The sequence below is a fragment of the Papilio xuthus genome, unplaced genomic scaffold (assembly GCF_000836235.2).
Source record: "Papilio xuthus unplaced genomic scaffold, Pxut_1.1 DF828952.1, whole genome shotgun sequence".
In the NCBI taxonomy this organism is placed as follows: Eukaryota; Metazoa; Arthropoda; class Insecta; order Lepidoptera; family Papilionidae; genus Papilio; species Papilio xuthus.
The window spans coordinates 3,218,880-3,237,644 of NW_013529697.1; the positions used below are offsets into that span (position 1 = coordinate 3,218,880).

The 18,765-nt window shown below is 31.3% G+C and overlaps 1 protein-coding gene across 1 annotated transcript in view; it reads right to left on the reverse strand.

The window, feature by feature from the left end:
* LOC106125168 (histidine-rich glycoprotein-like) overlaps positions 1-18,765 on the reverse strand; it is a 175,707-nt gene that overhangs the window by 113,004 nt on the left and 43,938 nt on the right. The window lies entirely within an intron of this gene.

Below are 18,765 nucleotides of genomic sequence, written 5' to 3' on the forward strand. Positions count from 1 at the left end.
TCGAAAGGATAGAAAAATCTCATTGAAAATTGGTTCACGCCCGACTAGTCCAAGCGACTGTAACGAGAACAGTTTATATGTAAAGTAGACCCACTCGCTCGCTGAGACGTTTTCCCTAAAAAAAAAATCAACAAACCGCTCGGAAGACCACAACCGATTTGCAACGAGCTCAGCCCGAGGCGCGTTCCCAAGTCACATTTCTATCAACGAACTGGATGCTTTATATACGGCTTATTTTATCCCGTCTTGTAATGACAACTCTATTCAAATTAGATTCTCCTATTTTGAAACTTCGACCTCGTGATAGTTATATCAAAGGAATGGATCATCAACTATTTTTTTTACATCTTATAACGCCTTATCATATTACAATGTTTTTTTTAATAGCCGTTGACTGGCGAAAAATCGGAGCTTTATCGTGGAACCTCAGATTTAATAAACTTAGGCTTATAAAACTTAACAAATGCTAACATAATTAGTAGTGATAAAATCCGGCAAATTATTATTATAAAATTGTGTAACACATATTATATTTTACATGCATCACTTTGTAGATAAATTTCACTCGTATTTCTAACATTACGAATAGCCGCAATACCTGCTGTGGTCATTATTCATTTCTCATCCCGTAAATCTTCGAAGAAAAATGCTTTTATTCCGTTTCTACCAGAATTTTCTACATGACGATACAAGTTTTTTTAACCAAAAAGAGTCATTAATAAAATAAAATTCTCTGTAAAATAATTTAGACAGTGGAAATAAACAATAGCATAGTAAAAGATATTCTCGTTATTGTCAACTGCTGTAACATTTAGGTACAAGGACAATATTCAAATTTTAAACTTTTTAAAGAATATAAGAAGGATAGCAAATGTATGGATGTTTTAACCTGTTAAGACTCAACTTAGGTCTACATGAAATTTGTAACACATTATCAAACTCATTATTAGGTATAGCTCAAAATTAAATTAAAAATAAACAAAAGACTTAATCTATTATAAAAAAACACAATTTATGCGTAGGTAATTTTCCACGGTCAGTAATAAACAAGGGATCTAATTCGCAAAACAGAGACTAACATCTGAATAAATATTAATCACGTATTATTTTTGTGAGCTCCTACTTTCTGCAAATTAATTTCATCTATCCAATGGCCGAGTCTCGAGACAACATTAATTTCCCAGGGCTACGAGAGCTCCATTTCAATTGAATTGGCGATTGCCGTTTCTAATACTGAATAAACACAAGTACCTATCACGGCCGGCATGAGTGGAGGGACTCTACCTAAATTAACTAATAATATTATGGATCGCTTGAGAAGTAAACGAAATGTACATAGATTTTCTTTTTAAATACATTGTAATAATATTGTATCAAAATATTATTTTCTTACTAACGGTTTTTGAACTTTGTCGTCATCATCTTCTCTTTTTTTATAATTATATTAAGGAAATATTAAAGCGTAGGAAATTTTTAATTAAAGAGTTTTAGAAGCATGTTAGTAATGTACTACAGGAAATTATCCACCACTAGTATCCCACAAGAATCCTGCAGCGAGCCGCCATATTGCGGTTACCAACTCCCGATAACTATGCTAATTACACGCTTTGATTATTCCACTTAATTACTAACAATCTAAGTTTGGAATCAATCAAATCAGAATAAAACTTGTAAATGAGTATGAAATGAGTATTAAATTATATAATATGTAAAATTCGGAGATTTAAATTTGTTACAAAATGTCTTGGCTTCCACCATTTGTACTTGTGACCTTCAGATTCTCGCCGTACTTTAATTTTCAAATGGGTCAAAAAGTGTTATATCGAAATTAATGTGTGGCATCGTTAAAAAGTTAGTATAAATATTTATACCAAACCATATCCAAATCTATTGCCACGATCATTGTCATATTCCCATAAAAGTATTAGAGTTTTGCCAATTCTATTATGAACCGTCTGTTTATATTCTCTGCTCGGATAATATTGACTCAATTATTTTATCTTTGCTTTGGCGCAATAACGCGGTCAAATAAAAATAACAATTAATTCAATAGGCAATGAAATATTATTGCGAAGAATATCTACATATAATGTAACTTTGGCGAATTGTTTTATTCTACCTATTATAGATTATATTTGTCCACTTCTAATACTTTTTAGTCATTGCTACGTCCTACATTTTTAAGTTGATTCCTTGGTTCCCAGCGGAAGCAGAATATTTGCTTTTGATTTGATAAGATTTGCCTATTAATAAATGGTAAAGTTAAACGTGGCCTAACGTGTCGTATCGTGTTTTGGGCTGTGTCGCGTTATGATAAACAAAACTTCTTTTTTTTATTTAAAAACGTCTAAAATTCTTATGCTTACTAACGTGAAAAACGTTGTCAATATCATGCAGCCACTTATGTTGGTCACGTAATGTCCTTGCTATACTATAATCATGTAATGGGATCTTATTTATTCATCGTGTACCGGCTTCTTTTAGGCAAATTACCACAAATATATTAACCTAATGTTAGCATATCATTATTATATACTAACGTTATATAATGGGGTTTGTAAAGACTATGTATGTATGTTTGACTACGACAGTCTTTCACGTCAACATACAAACATAACAAGATTTATGTAGTAATTTTTACACACGGCAGTAAACTTATAAAAAAAAATAACACGGATAATTAAAGAAAGAAAACAGCATCATTTTCATTCGTGCACTCTATTTCACTATCTCAGAGTGATAGAGTCACTTTTTATTCAATAGTGCTCTACCAATATTAAATACATCGCAATAATATCTTTTGCATACATAATATATATTTTTTGTTGAAACAAGCGTATTTGCTTAAATACACTGTCGCCTCCACCGGACGTTCTCTTCACACGAATACCATTCTATATGGACTGTGACATTAGTTTATTTTAAGTAGCTTTACAATCTTATATTTTCTAAGAAATTCAAGAAACATAGGCCAGAAAAAAAACGAAAGAGAATTTTGAATAATATGCAAGTTCAGCGTGTCATCCATTTAAAAAAAGAAAAAGTTAATTATAAATTTATACAGATAACTTTAAAAATAATATTCTCAATCTATTTATATGAAACTTAGATGTAAACGAGATTTTTACATGGAGAAATGACAATGAGGAACAAGAAACAATGTTGTTTGCGATGTTGAGAACGCGGTGCGTGTACCAAGACAGGTGTTTTATCAGCGCAAGCGGGAACATTGGCCTCGCTTCCGCCCTTATCTAAGTTTACTTACCTTTGGTGGGAACCGACGCCGAGAAGTCAGCTGTGTTACTCCGCTATGTACAAAACTGTGCACTGGCACCGATTGTTACGGAGTTACATAAGTTATTACATTATTACTTTAAGCATTTAAATATTTCTGGTCCCTTCAGAATGTATTTATAATCGCGACAACTAAATCCGTACATTAGTTCAAAGGTCTTTGAACTAAGACTAATTACTATAATATAACCATCTTATTGCACTACTAAGAGTTATTCAACTTTGCTTTTAAGCTACAATATCAATTTCGATGAAATACTAGGAATAGCTCTTGCCCTATCTCTTACATCATTTCTATCTATTTAAACATGTTTTAAAAGTATATCAGCAATCTGTTGGTTCTACAACGGTCAAAGACAATGTTAACTTACATCGTTACTTGAACATGCCCAGTCTGTGATAGCTCAAGTTTAAATGAATCCGTTACAATTATAAAATCGTTACGGTCTCTCGAGTAATGGAAATTTAGCAAGTTTTTATAAATGACTTAGTATTCATTAAACTTTATGATTTACATTAACGTTAACCGTTAGGTTAGATACATTGAACTGATGTTATTGAACTTGAACATTTTTCAAAAGTTTTAATAAGTCTACTACAAATCTTCAATGTTCTGAAATAAATTTATTTATAGGTTTTACTGCCACATTCACTCTATTGAGTTCTTTTCCCATTGTCGGTATAAGTGTTTCGAGAAAGCTTCTTACTAAAGTTAGGAAGGCATCTTCGATTTTATCCTTTAAGCGTATGCTTTGCCAACAATACTAGACTGCGGCTAGTTCTAATGCAGTTTAACTATTGTTATAAATGTCACTCGATTTTTAAGGTTCCGTACCTCATAAAAAAAACTGAACCCTTATAGGATCACTTTGTTGTCCGTCCGTCCGTCTGTCTATTTCTCAAAATCGCGTGAAGGTATCAAGCTGGAATTTATTTTTCTTGGTTACGCCTTAACACAGTTATCACGATTTGACAGAATACATATTATATTTAACTCTCAGGTCTTTATTAGGACAGAGTCATAGACAGGAAATTAAAAAAATATGTGCACATGGAGTACATTAAATCATTTGTTCAATTAACTAATGGTATAACAAATTATATTTGTAAAAGAAATGATTTTCTTCTAAGACACGTAAGTGGTACGTCTAAAATTTCAGATTTACTAAAGAAGTAAATAATATTTGAACATTAATGAATGGAATTACTTTGGAAATTTCTCATATTAGCTCTTCCATTTTCGCCGTCACATTTCGTTCCACGTGAGTGACCGCGTTGCTTAATTACAGCTATCCTTACATCAGCTAACGCGTGAAACCCGAGGATGTAAGATTCCTTTTTTTTTTAATTGTCCTATTCAGATAATTGCTACTATATAAATGTTCCTACTTCTTTAATGCGCATTTATACGTTTTAAAACAAATTAAAATCACGGCGTTAAATCAAACGCATACCTAGCAAAGACATAAAGATTACAAAAACTTTTAAACTTTTTTAAACATTAGGCTGGAATTGTTATAAAAATGATAACTTTAAATTTAAAATTTTATAACTGGATTGTCCGTGTGTTGATCTGGAAATAACATTTAATATTTAACAGTAAATGTCATGTTTTAATTACTTATTTACTTAATATTACATTGCTTAGTATACTCCGAAATACACGTTAACAGTTTTCAAATCAACACCTCCGCTTTTAGTTGATTTATCAAATCTGTTTAACGGTGGAATCGAGGTGGAAATCCGAGAGGAATTATCTCCGAGAATATCCGTTGAAATACTCATTACATATATCGAACTCTCACCGAAAATGCGCCTCATCTCTACGGAGCAACATTCAACATTGAACGACAAAGCGGCCGGCGTAAGAACGGAAACCGTATTTCGTCTGACTCAATTTATGCGAAATACGAACATGTTATTTTGCTCTTGGTATCCGTTGGTCGTTATTCAAATCTGGATAGAATTTAAAGAAATCTTAGGAAACAATGTTAAACGTTTTACTTTATGCAAGTAAGAAACAAGTTTTGTACATTTACAATAAGTATAAATGGAATAATAAGAAAAGTTAGTCCAGGTTGCCACTTTTTCTCATTATCTATCAGCCGTGGTGTTGTCTAAGCTTTCGTTTAGATGTTAATTTTGCTATGTATAAATAAGTAAATATGTATCATATTAGATGTTTTTAATGTAAAAGTATTGTAGTGGTATAAGCCACGCCGGCTTGGACATACATAGCGAACATAACTTAGTATCGCGGGCGCGTGCCCCACATAAGTAACCAAATGGAGGACGTTCCGAATTTACATTCTCCAACGTACATTTGTCAAATACTCCTTTCGTTATGCGACGCGGCGGCGGCTGTTAAGGAAAAGTAATTTTCGTTTTGTAATAATGTTTAAGTATTATAAAACAACATAATAACAAATCTACCGTGTTTTTTTTGTAAGTAGAACTTAATTCAATTTCTTTCCGACTAATATGAGCTTATTGTGTTTGAAGTTATACTATTAAATAACATTAGCTAATCAAAAACCTGTCATAGGTTTTGTAAGTAAAGAATTGATGTATTTATCAATTTTCAGGTGTCTTTGTAGTCTTCCTCGATTCATCGATTTTAAGAGACTGAGGTTTGATTAGTTGCGCATTCCATCGAGTTTTGTAGAGCTACAGTCAGGTGGGCTTTTATATATAGGTAAAGTAATTTACTAGTTTATAAAACTTATAAAATACTACGAACAATAAGTACATTCTATTTGTGTTACTTAGAGAGTAGACTATTAGCATTATGAAGGAAAGTTCTCGCCGCGATCCATGGCGGATCGATCGCACGCCGGAAAGCTCCTACAGATTACGGGGCCATTTACATATGAAACGTTTCACTGAACGCCTGCATTCCGCTTGTACTTTTATCCAACTGTGCCAATATCCTACTTATTCTCGTATATTCGTCTTATGTTCAACGATTTTATCCACTTAAAAGTCTATTCAGGCTTGGGAGGATTTTATATATCACTTGTTTCTTGACATTGGAATTTCCTTTCGGCTTTATTGTACTTTAGCCGTACTTGTATGTTTATTTATGAGCTTTTGTTTTCTTTATTGACTTCATTTCAAAAGATTTAACGTCCTATTACGTAAGTTAATGGTTAATATTTAAAAGCAGTTGGAAACAGCTCTTATTTTATTGAACTGTTTGTAGTGTTCAATGACCCTTGCTTTACATACTATGGTTCTTTTTAAAGTAACTAGGAAATTAGGACTTGTCAGCAATTGTATCTACATATTGTTTGATAAATACTATAACTGCAATAACTTTCTTTGGTACGTAAACGCTTGAAAACGAACCTTCTAGTATTTGAAAGTTTCTGTTTCTCATTTTTAATCCGAGGAAAAATTCATGATTAAACATATATAATTAGTTTAGAAAAGTGTAATTTGAACAAACCAATATGATGAAATACTTTACTAACTGTATTTTTTGGTTTCTTTGTATCTGTCTTCGAGAAAATAGGATATTACATATGCATATTTCAAACGTGATAGAATGTTAACGATTTAGATTGCACTGGAGCCAATCTAGCTTATTGATAATTTAAAGCTTCGGATATTGAAGCTACTGTCTGGAAGTCTCTAATAACATGTTTTACTTGATAAAAGGTCGATTAAATCAGCCTTAATATCCGTTAGAAAATCTACACATCTAGGATTTACCGTCAACGATTTAACATAAACATAATATTGGACGGTTATTGAAAATAGTTTTCAGAAAATTATGTTGTAAAGTTAATTTAAAATAAATGATAGCAGTTTTTATATCATTTTCTACAATGAAAAACTCTTAAAGAAGAATAATAGAGAGAGTAATTCTAAGTCAGGTCTCAATGACATTTACAAAAGGGTTACGACTTACGGTAAATTTAACTTGGGGAATGATTTCAGGAGTTCCGGCTGTTTTTCAACGTATGGAGAAGAGAATGGGCTCATATTTTAGCCGTCGCTACTCCATTAGCGAGGCGGGAACCCCAACCAATATGGCGCGGCGGGGCGAATCTGCAGTGACAAGGTCATTCACCCCGCGTGCAACCAGCCCTCGTTTTTGTTACAAAATCAATATATTTCGAGCCCACAATAGGCACAAAATACAAGTAACTTTAGTCAACGACCAAAGCTATAAGTTTATTCTATATTCATCAAGAAAATATTTATTATTACAGATATTTCCTTAAGTATAAATACTTAATAAAAAAATAATAAAAGAACATATAAATATAAATAATTATGTACCTTTTTCAGGTATTTAAAAAAATCCACTACTCAGACGAAGTCGCAGGCGACAGCTGTACCCTGTACAATTATGCTAACAATATTTGTTTCGTATAGCAGGATATACTAAAGGCAACTGAGAGAAGGTTTATAACATAAAAAAAATTACAAACATTTGTCGTTAAAACGTATGTTGTTGCTTGTACTGTAAAATGATAGTCTTCTGAAATTATTTTGGCATTGCAAACGAAATACTACTAATTTTAAAATAAATCAAATAAATCTAAAAATTTACGAGTTAAATAAATAGCAGATAATAAGTTTTAATCGCTCAAACACAAACAATTAGAACTCTTTGATATTTTGCCTTCCAAAAATAAATTTCTACGAATTTTACTTAAAAGCTGTTTATAATACTATTAGAATTATATTTTTTAACACATTTAAGTACAAAATATGTAAAATTATTGTACAACAGAAACATTATTCACCTAACATTTATCGTAACCTCCTGTGAGAATAGACCCCTGTTCTTGAGACACAGAAATATACAAATCAAATGGAACAATTTCTTGTACCGACCCTTCTTAAAGGAATTTGGAGAGGGATTGAACAAATAGGTATACTTACTATCGAGGTCCTTTTATTTATTGCAGTAAACTAGATTGTAGACTTTGGGAATCGTGGCGAAATCTCAGTATCGACTTTAAGAGGCTTTACTCGAAATGTAGATAACAAAAGTTACGACAGCAAACAACAAATTGTACTTATTTAAATTAAGGTAACTAGGGAGCTCGGAGTAATTCGAGTGGTGAGGAAATGAGATGCAAATTCGTTGTTACCCCGTGAATGAAATTTCACGTTATTAGTAATCTAGTCTTCGTCTATTCAACGGACTATAGGAAGCTACTTTAAACTATTATAACGACTATGAACCTAACTACGGCATCTTTAATGCTACTTTAGCAGTAACACTGCTAATCAACGGAAACTGAACGGCAACTTATGCGGTTGAAATTATTGGCTTAACAAAATTGTTAAACAAACTGTAAAATCTAAGATAACTGCATGATGATCTTTTTGAATAGATTTTGGAAAAACAACGAAGTCTTGAAACACAGTGTAATGAAAAAACTACAACTCAAACCAACTTATCCTCAGCATTTCACATAAAACACTCAAAGGTCAAGGCAACGATATTATACAAAAATCTTTGTGCGTATTAAGCTACTTATGAATACTTTGGTGAAAACTACGTAAACGTATTTTGATGTTAAATAATAATTTCAATCAGAAAAATATACTTTAACGTAAAGCGGATATTGGATTTTACGTCATTTCGTTAATTATTTGAAATAATAAAGCATGATGAAATATTACCTAAGCCAGTACTGTCAAGGTTAAAACTAAAAGGTAAATAATATCTAAAACTTAAATAAAAGCTAAGAGCGTTTCGTGAATTCTCAGAATCTAAAAACAAACCAACGTCGGACTGAAAGTGAAAATTAAAAAGTGAAAATTATGTTAGTACGAGAAACAGAAAGAAATTTTCTACGAAACGCTTACGGAGAGCGTTATTATAAAGTAATATTGGTTCGACCTCGGCAAATATTAAGGGCTCTTCAGTCGGCGTGTGAAAAGCCGATAACATGTAAATTGCTTTAGTAAGTTAAAAAAAAGTCTTGTGCTCATTACTAAAGTCGATTATTGATTTGACTGTAACTTTTGACCCTCTCACACACTCACACGAGTTCCTACCTGTACTTTGCACGAATATCTTTAGATAGGTCGCCTGAAAGAATTATGACGGCCATCTGACCGTCCGATCACCCCCGTACATCTCGTCCCAATAACTTTAACATCTTTATTACTTTAACCTTCGTATTTTACAGTTTGATACATTCCTGAGCGAAGAAAACCTGTTAAATATACTTTGTAACATACACCACAAAAAAAATGAAAAAAATAGACTGAAATCGATCCGTCTGATACATGAATCAAAAAATTTAAAGCAGCACAAAGTTATTTGGCATGATTTTATCTCTATTAATCAGATCAAAAATCAAAACCGAAAATAAATACTATATTTAATTGTTGTAATTTGAGTACTTAAATCTTGATATTAACCCTTTTTGTGGCAAGATTTCTTTTTTGAAGAAAAGCAAAAAACAAAGTTAAAAAAAGTTGTGATCATATATATTTATAAAGTTGTATGTATGGTATACTATACCAAAATGAACATGAGGGTTAATTTAAATATACAGCAAGGTTAAAATATTTCTCTTCAATTTTGTCTAAATATAGAGATGTTTGTTATCATAACAAGAAACAAGCTTAGTGTAAATACATTTAATTGATAAATAAGTCATAAAGTAAGACAAAACTAGAAATAAAACAATGCTAATTGACGTTAAGACTGTAAGATATAAGATAAGAGAGCTGACCACGGACTGGGAGATTAAGATATTCTGGTGTAAGGAACCAGAATGGCGGCGAAAATCGACGGCTTTGTTTTTGTTTCGTTATTTTATTGTACTGTCTAGTAGCGCCGACTATAAATTTCAGTACAATGGGAATTACGTAAGACATTTTATAAATTCTTTATAAAATACTAGCTACCCTCTTGGTTTTATTTGATATTTTTATTATTAAATGAATGCTAACAGTTTTTACGGTACGAAGTGGCCCTGACAGCCTAAATAACCTAATAAATTAATAAATATTTTTCTTTCAAAGATAATTTTTTCGAAACAAAGCATTATTAGTGAACGTTATTGCTTAAAAAAACATCTTAAGCAAACTTACACCAAACTTGTTTACTCTAAGCTTTATCTTTGTAAATTGATAGTAATGTATTAAAAACAAATTTACGTTCCTATTAGAAACAAACATTCTCGGCCAAAAAATATAGGTGCACTATATTGTTTAAGTGGCTTATAATTTAATAATAAATTATACTATTTTCGTCAAATAATGGAAACACTTTTATGCGAAGAAAATCCGACATTCTTATATAAAGAAGCTCTCAACCTTTCCACTACTAGCTACTTAGTCACGCAAATCCTCTTCATTTTTGCTGACATTCTGTGTATCGAATAACTACATGATATTCACGATTTTATTTCAACCATTGTATCTTCTTTGTTCACATCTAAAACATTTCAAAATAGAAAATCATTTAATATTTATTGGATATTTGAATAAGGACGAGTTAATTTTGTGTGAATAGCGAATTTTCGAATCATTAAATATGAACTATTCTCTATGATTTCATGACATATTTAAAAAAAAAATATTTTTTTGAATATATGATATATTCGCCTATGAATATATATCTTATACATTTACTTTTTGACTTATAAATATACGACTTTGGACTCGTTATAATTAGACTTCCCAAATAACCTATTATGAAAATATAAATATTATTGGTTTCTATTTGGCACCATTCTGACAAACTTCTATAGCTTACATTTCCATTCATTCTATGTGTAAACAGTAGTTATATGAATATGATTGCAGTAATGCACCGTTGTGAAAACCAAGAATAAATATGATTTTCAGTTAACAAAGACCTAGTTAACTGAGCGATGTTTTTGTGTTGTTTACACGTCACATGCCGGCGGCACAACACAAGAACTCGCCGCGACCGGCGCCTTTGATCTCATTAAAATTACGTTATTCACGCTAACCTATTTTTCCTTCACCTGCAAACATTCCTATAAACGATATGAAGATCATCGAGGTAAATTATATTTCGTGTGTCAGGCAATTTTTTGTTATAAAGACGTATTTTTGGAATTTCCCTAACACTCAAGCATTACTCTTGGGTATTAGATCCATAAACAAGGCTCACCAACGCCATACAACGATAAAGTCTAGGTAGAAACCTGTATTACTACGGTCCGTGATTCAGCGGTGGGACGTCGATCATCCATGACTAGGTAACTTGGGTATACGTATTTGTTTGTCGACTGTCAACATTTGTCCACAATATCGTGAAAACTCGCCAAGATTTCGAAGGGATAATTTTTTACTTTTGCAGCCGCAGCTTCTTTTTTGAATGTTTGCTAAAAAATGTCCCACTGAAGTTGTAGATTGTATCACGTCGTAATAAGACAAAAATATATATGTATAAAAATATATACCTTTACAGTATCAATTAAACCTAACGCAGAAAAATAATTTTAATAGTAAGCATTTGCGGTGATGAAATACGTACCCAAGAATTTACATACAACGTAAATTCGTTGAAATAGCCAGAGGACAACGGTATGTATTTAATTTGAAAGATATGCAGATGGTCGACCGCGCGACGCGTCGTTAGCATACCTTCCTTCCTTCCGCAAAGGTAAACTTAAGATTATTAGTTCCACCTAAATTAAATACTACAATTTAATTTGGTGAAAAATCTTTAATTTAAAGGATTAAAAATAAGCGCATCTGATACAAAATTTTAAATTTAGAGAATAATTATTTTTAGAACACAACAATCCATGAGCCATTATCTACGTATAGCACGTAAAAAGAAAAAATGCATAGCCTACAGTCAAAGGTTAAAATATGAAATAATTATGTAATCTTTTAAAAATAAATATTATAATATCAATATCATGTATGTACATATTATATATATAATGTGTACTATTTATATTATATTACCATAACTGATAAGCGAATGTTCACTCTTATTAATTAAACTTCCGATAAAATAATGCTTTGTAAATTACACAGACGAGAAAAACTCGTGCGAGCTTTCCGAGTACGCAGTTAAGCTTCACTTGAAGCGTGGTTTATGTTTTGATTGCAACGAGTGAGAAAAAAGAAACAAATGACATAAAATGATTTTCCTTTTTAGTGGATAATTTTCTTTACAATATAATTTTTCCTTATCGAAGTAAAATATTCACTAAAGTGATTAGTTAATTAAACACGTAGTCCTAAATAATGTTATACGCTATGCGTGTTTTTATTTTATTACATCCTTAAACATTCTCTAATTTTAAAAAGACATAAAATTTCAGTAAAAATAAACATCGAAAAGATGTTTATAAAATGAATAAGCTGTTAGTTCAAAGGTTGACGTGCTACTATAAACTTCGCAGCCATTTAGGTGCACCGCGGGGATCTCAAAAATTGTTTTACCACCAACTAAAATATTCAAACTGTACGAAACATTTCTGTATTTTTAAAAGCAGCTGTTAGAGCTGTATACCGATAGTATTTTTATTTACTGCAGACTGTTCATTATACTTAGCACTTCCGATCTTTATAATAACATCATTTTACATCTCTTTTTTCGGAGAAAGCTTTTAAGCGAATGATAAGAGGGAAATATTTTTTCGTACGCATTAAGTTTGTTTTTATGTATATTGGTTTGTATTCATGTAAATTCGTTTGTGACATCACAGAGTCTAAATTACTGAACAGATTTGGTTATATTTGGTGTTATTCGATTCGTTATCTTCCCCAGAGTGTCATAAGGTATATTACATCGCAACATGGCAGATACAGTGGACGTATGAAATAAAATTCTAAATATGTATAAAAAAAGTTCGAATCTCACTCGCTATAACTTTTTTACTTTGCTAAATTTTATCGATGTTTTAGAATAATTTCTGAAATAAAGTACAATAGTACAGTATATGTATTTAGTGTACACCAAAAATATTAAAATCTTTGTTTTTAAATTTAGCTAATAGATAGCGCTATCTCATGCATTAAAGCCTGTCGGTCGGGATTTTTTCTTGAAAGGTAAGTACACAAGTAAAATGTTCTAAAGTGAAAATTCTAATCCATGTACGAAAATTTAAGCTTTTTCTGAGTATGCGAGATAAAATTGCAACGATGTATGAATTATAAAAATAAAAAGTATTTTTGAATTAAACAGACGCAAATCCACCATCAGTGTTAATATTTAAAAAAGTACAAAGAACATGTACCTAACTAAATTAAAAATAGTCCCGACAAGCGTTCCCTAAACGGTCTACTAAAAATTTAGAGCGTTTTGTATAAAGTTTTTACTTTTATAAAACAAAAAGTGAGCCGACGGCAGACATTAACCTGATTACAGTCACTTTTAAACATTAGCGGTATCACTAGAAGTAATCGCAAGTCCACTCAGGAAAACTCGCCAAAAGAAATTACTTGGATTCAAATTATGTTTGAAATTAATACTTTTTGAATTGAGGTCATTAATACCTAAACAACTTTATATGCTTGACGGCACTATTTCTGCAACTAAACATTACTCGTCTAACTTATGTATAAGCGTCTTTACATTTATGTTTAGGTCTGTACTAAAAACATATGAAACACATAGGCTTTTAAAACGACACAACGTAAAACTTCTTTACAAATTAATCATTACAACCGTGCTTGTGGAAGCTTCTTTCTCTTTTAAATCTGTACTATAACATTGTGTTTTATTTAACCTCATGATAGTATTATAACTTCTTTGTAGTATTGTGTTAACTTCATTTTGTTGAATTTTCAATATATTTTGTAAAACAATTTTAAACGGCGCTGTGGTCACGTACATGTGTTTGTTGAAAGAATTAATAAATACCAGCACATTGAGGTTAAAATATGTTTTAATTCGGTTTGTTTGGGTTATGACTATTTAAAAATAAATAACGAATATATGTTACCGGAAAAGTGTGAATCCTAGAATTTACATATAATTCCCAGGAAATGTACACAATTCTGAAAATATTTACGAAATGTAATAAAACTATTTTATAGATTGTAAAATATACACATATCCTAGATAATGTATGCATTTCCTAGGAATTGTATGAAATTCGGATATCGTATTACAAAAAGAATGAAAGTAATATTTTCTTTGAATTAAATAAAAAACGCGTTAAATACTTACTACGTATAGATAAGCTCTTCTTTATACCTCCATGTAAGGAGACATATTTATATGTTTATATACAACTAGCTGTCACCCGCGACTCCGTTCGCGCGGAATTAAAAAAAAATAAGAAGCCTATGTGTTCTTCCAGACTATGTTCTACATCTATGCCATATTACAGTGAGATTCGTATAGCCGATCCGGAGTCACCTTCAAACAAAAATCCATCTATCCATCTAAATATTCGCATTTATAATATTAATAAGATAAGTACAGATGTTAAAGAGAGATGTTTCATTCGATTCACATTCAATCACGTATCTCTTGATTTTAAGATACCCCCAAAGCCGAAATAAGATAAGTCGATCATTCTTTTATTCTATTTTATGTACTTTAAATAAAAACAATTGTTTGCTATCTAACTTGAAGCTTTTAATAAAGAAGTAACCAAATGTAACGGAAATAAGGAGATAAAAGAGAAAAGTCCTGGGACACAAAAAGTCGTCATTAAATTACGAACGTCGCTTTTCCGGCCGCATCGCATCGACATAATATTAAAGTGTAACGACCACAGGAAATGGTGTCCATCATGTAGCGCTTACCTTTTTACTGCTCCTCATCTTTAATGATATACATATCCGATGTAATGTTATCGCCCTTGATGTGCGTCAAGTATCGGTCAATGACCCTAATATAACACCCAACAAATATACTCAACGAATATCTTAGGTCCTTTTAAATGATACTATGAAAAATACATTTTTCACTAAATCTAATAATATGATATAGGTTCTACTCGATTCAAGAATCTCAAATGTAAATTACATGGATTGCCGCGACATGTCGGACCACGCCTTTATCAAATACCATCGAAAATTAAATTTTTCCTTGTACTTAATTAAACGTTTCATTTTTTCTATACTTAAATAAACAATGTCGATTATTGCAACGATTTTTTTTCCAAATTCTTGTGCTAAAGTTGGTGTCGTCTTAAGTAAGAGATATCTTTGCTCGTAGAATTTCACTTGCTTCAGCGATGTTTTGCTTTCAGATTCATTATCTGTAAACTCCAAAGCCGTATCGATTGTAAAATATCGTTTTGTGATTTTTATTTGCTAATAACTCTTTAATTTCAGTGTCATAACAATTTTATAATCATGTCATTAAGCTTCTTGAAAACACTTTCAAGTGATAAATTTAAATAAAATAATAATTAACAATAATTATATTACGTACATCTTTTCTATTTAAAGTACATCTCTAATTTATTATGACCACGGCACTAAACAAACAAGATAACACCTTACGCAAAACTAACGATATTATTTGGCTCATTTTATTGTTGTTAGTGAAAGTTAATGAGTTACTTTATAAAAGGAAAAGCGAGATGATGTCTGTTTTTACATGATTGTAAAAATTAAACTCGTGCGAAAGTTTTATATGTTGTTTTCTTAATAGTGGATTTATTTTATACGCTATTAAATTATTGTAATCATAATTAACAAATTATTTTGTTAATTTGAGGCATAAAAAGCGGACATATTTAAAAAAAATGAATTTCCTAAGAGTAATCTCATTCGAAGAATTGCTAAAAACTCGTTTATATATGCCACTTCGCTACCTTTTACTATAAAAAAGCAAGATTACTACAACGAACTTTAGCTATATGATAAATATTGATATCTAAACTTTTTTAGGTACTAAATTTGTGTAAGGGCAGGAAGAAATGGTGGTTACCACTTTACCTTATATTTTCACTTTAATCTTAAAACGTATCATAAATGAAATAAGTTGCGGCTAGATGATACTTTCATTTTATTACCCGACTGAAAAGGGTAAAGTTTTTCGTAGGTATGAAATTATGTATAAGTTACCAGCAGCGACCGCCTGTAGATTAAATATCTAGACCGACTTTAAAGAACGAAAGTGTCATTAAGATCGTGTCTTCTTCTACTTCTCTTTCTCTACGTCTATCACAGATATCGCAAAGTGCATTTATAGTTTACAATATATTTTTAATACTCTACTCTACTTCTACTGATACAAAAGTTAGTAAAGAAAAAAAGTCACGTGTGTATTATAAAACTTTGCCTTGTTAACGTTGAGAGTTCTAACAATAAGATTTATTTTTATACTGAATGCGAAGTTAGAAGCAAGATAACACAATATTTCCTTGGACTCATTATTTCGTATACGGAGTTCTCACAGTACTTCTGTTTGTTCATAGACAAATGCAGTTAGTAAACAGCTTTTGTTCGAATTGTAACATAAGAAACTGAAATTGTCAACATACAAAGACTATTGTTATATATGTTTTAATAACTATAAGTAAATCTTTTACTGATTTCATTATAATTATCAAACAACACAGCTGGACTGCTCGTAGACATCACCTTTCTTGTGACAAAGATCGATCTCTTGCGGCTTCATACATTGGATTGCTGCAACCTTGACCTGATCCATCCATCTTACCATAGGACTAGTATACCTACACTTTGTCTTGCACGTTGCCTTTTTTAATCCATATGGCTTATTAAATTACGTTTTTCAGAATGAGTTATTTTGTACATAATTTAGAAATATAATATTAAAAGTCGTTGAATTATATTTAAGTGATTCTACTAGAGCTGGCCATCACTTATATATTTTTTTTAAATTCCATGCAATAGAAAATTTTGTTTATTTACAACAAATTAGACATCGGAATCTCATTCGATTGGAGCTACAACAAAGTATTACGAAAGCTTACTTCCGCCCGTTCGAAAACCGTCTTCTTTTTAAAACTTGTTTTATTTTATTTGACCACCAACTTCACGCTTTAAACTCGATTCCATTGAACTCGCTTAGGGTTTGGTTTTTTTTCGTAATAAAAAAGACTGAATTGAGCGGAAATGAAATAGCGCTAACCGGTTTCTTCGGCGCTCGGGACTCGGGACCGACTGAACGGCCCTATATTTTTTACCGCGAATGCGACCAGCTTGATGACTTCAATGAAGCGACGATACAATTCCATTCATTACACCGAGTTATGGCCGCTGTTTAAAAATTTTGTGTGATTTTAGACGGTTTTTATTATGGAAAATGGCTGACGCTTCGAGCTTTCGCATCTTTCAATGTCGTAATTTCTAAAAATATTGAGCAATAAAACGACCCTAATGACTCATTGTCTTCAGACGGAATTTATTCTAACCTCTATATCTCCTACCTACCGCGTAACGCGACCGTAAAAATATTTTAACAGATTACGTAATAGAAAAATAGTTAAAAAGATGAGTATAGTAAAAAAATACAATATTTAAAAGAATATTTAAAATTATCACTAACAACTGAGAATATTGTTAACATAGTAGTACATGTAAGAAATCACGATTTTCTACTATGTACGCGAGGACGAGTGGTATGAAAACAGGTTTATGTATATGTTTTTCAACAATGGGAACTCACGGTGTACGATACAAAAGGTGTGACCGACGGACATGACGATGTTGGACAAAAGGCATTCCGTAATCTTTACCGCTCCCTTATGCACGGGATCCAACACCTTTTTACCTGAGATGATTTTAACGATCTTGAGCCTATTTTTTATCCTGTGCTGCCGAAGTTACGGGGAACCGCTAGCTAAATAGGTAAGTGGTTAGAATAGAAAGTTACTTAGTACTTACTTTAATTCATATAAATACGACAAGGCTTAACTTGCCTAATGTTTCTATTTTTTAATTGCTTGGTTTCCAATCTCACTTATCTAAATTAATGAAATGCCTAATTAAGATAGTAAATAAGCGACTACTAATTTACGTATCTAACTTCTATGATAGAGGTCCCATTATATACCTACTAACACATTCCTTGTGATCCAATGAATGAACTTACACAAATATTTTAAACCAGTAGTATGTAATATGCTTCAATGTAAATAGTAATATTTATATATACCTAAAACAAATATTTATGTTAACTAAGTAGTTGTTTTGTGACTTATTTTTGTCTGTTTTCCTTTATTCATTAAATAGTAGTATCAAAACTAAAAAAGCTTACCTATTTTATCTCATTTCCGCAGTTAAATATTAACGAGGTTATTGTTAATATCTTTATGCATAATAAAAAAAGAAATTTCATTTTTTATAGCGCGCAAACCTGTGAAAACACCTTGCGTTAAATTTTATTACAAAATAAAATGATGCCATTGTGATCTTTACTTCTTTACCTTTAATGATTTTATAAACATTAATATTTACATTAAAATGCATAATTCCTAGAACAAGCTATCCTTACTTCTTACTAATATTATAAATGCGAATGTTAAGATGGATGGATGGATGTTTATTTGAAGGTATCACCGTAACGGC